Source organism: Austrofundulus limnaeus, unplaced genomic scaffold (assembly GCF_001266775.1).
Source record: "Austrofundulus limnaeus strain Quisiro unplaced genomic scaffold, Austrofundulus_limnaeus-1.0 Scaffold738, whole genome shotgun sequence".
NCBI lineage: Eukaryota > Metazoa > Chordata > Actinopteri > Cyprinodontiformes > Rivulidae > Austrofundulus > Austrofundulus limnaeus.
The window spans coordinates 130,061-132,030 of record NW_013953140.1 but is presented as its reverse complement, the minus strand read 5'-3'; positions in this window follow the sequence as shown (position 1 = coordinate 132,030).

The window sequence follows — 1,970 nt, the reverse complement described above, 5'->3', positions numbered from 1 at the left end:
CCGTAGGTCAGTAGGGGGCGAACGCAGGCATTGAAGTCCCTGTATAAATTGATCAACCACACGCCAGTGTGGTTTCCTGTCAGCTCCGGTGACAATAAACCCCACTCAGTTCCAGAATTCTGGTTTTGTATGGTTTTATTCCTTCTACAAATAATTTTATTTAACAGTGGCTGTTTTCGTATTGACTTCAGTCTTTGAACACGTATTTTCTTACAGTAGAATGGAGATGGATCAACAGATAGGGTCCTCATCTTTAGTAATGAGGGAGTTGCTTCAGTCYGTCYTGGTGAAGAAACAGCTGAGRTGAACGGCAAAGCTCTGGATTTTCTGGTCTGTCTTCGTTCCAACCCTCACCTATGGTCATGAGGCGTGGATCATGACTGAATGAATGAGATCTTGGATACAAGAGGCCTTAATGAGCTTCCTTCGTAGAGTGGGCTGGGCTCAGCCTTAGAGATGGGGTGAGAAGCTCCGTCACCCAGGGGGAGCTCAGAGTAGAACCGCTGCTCCTCCACGTCAAAAGAAGTCAGTTGAGGTGGTTCAGGCATCTGATTCGGAGCCTCCTGGTCGCCTCCCTTTAGAGGTGTTCCACATGTCCCACTGGGAGGAGACCAAGAGGAAGACCCAGGAGAGCTGATCGGCTCACTTCAGCAGCCCCTGGGCTGGTTCACAGGCTGAACCACCGGCCCCTCGCCCTGAGACAACGGGCTGTAGCAAATACATTAGCAAAACCTATAATGAAAATTTCCTATAAAACTTATGAATGTATCTCTTGGGACAATAGTTATTTTTACATATCACAACATCAACAATTTTCTCAGCTTTCATTTAAGCCGTAGTTTACACAAATAGGATAAGAAATAAGGACGCCATGAACATTTATCTGAGACATTGACGCTAATCCAATGGGTTTGTTTACATGACTCTGTGAATAGTAATGGCTCGTACGAATGCCCATTGCTAGCTACGATGTAACAATAACCAAATCAGTCTGAAGTTCAGCTAGATTTGGCATTTAAACTTTCACTCTGATGCTTGAGTCAAAAGATTGATGAAAACAACACAAAAACAAGAATAACGAACTTACTCTGCTGGGCATGCTCTCGCCGACTTCAACGTCCTTTTTTCGGTGGTTGTCTTTTTTGACACGGTGGCCCCCCCTTGACAGTTGCCTCACAATGACGTCCTCTCGGATCCGCGGCTCACTTATCAGGGATTTTGTCCATGGTTGTCCACAATTTTTCTGAAACCAAGCATCGACATTAAAACTCACCTTCCTCAACAAGGTCTTCCCCCCAACTTCCATATATGGGCGGAGTCAGCATTTCGGCATCCAATCAAAACGTTCATTTCATGCGTGATTTGCGTGATGACGTCAATTGGTAAAAGGTCCATTGGGAGGTGATTTGGTGATGAGTGMTTTTTTAATGAAAAAGGTGGAGTAGAGATGTGTTCAATTTGATCGCATGGTCTGTTGATTTGGAGAGTAAACAATCATTTCTAAAGTTTTATAGAAATTATGTTTGGTTCTAAGTTGAATTTGCATTTATTTTATTTAGCAAGGAGCTTAAGGCAAGTTAGAAGTCCTTCAAGCTGGGGTGGACACACCTGCAATGCATGAAGAAGAGTATAAATTGGCATTTCAAACATAGGCCACCTTTACCAATACTGTGCAGTCTAGATGAAGTGGGAAAGTATCTGTTGAGAGTTTTATATTAAACAAATTTATCTTTGACCTCTCACATAAAGCCTGTARCAGAAATAATGAAGTCCCAAGTTTCTCCTTTAAAGTGCAAACAAATTTTTCCCCCATATTGTTTTGAGACTTTTACTTTTATTATTTCTGATCCATGGGCACACATTATACCATCTTAATGCCTTACTAAAAAACACAATAAAATAAAATAAAAATAAAACCTTTGAAGGCACAGTGTGTAGGATTTGTTGTTTTCAGTGACATCTAGTGGTTG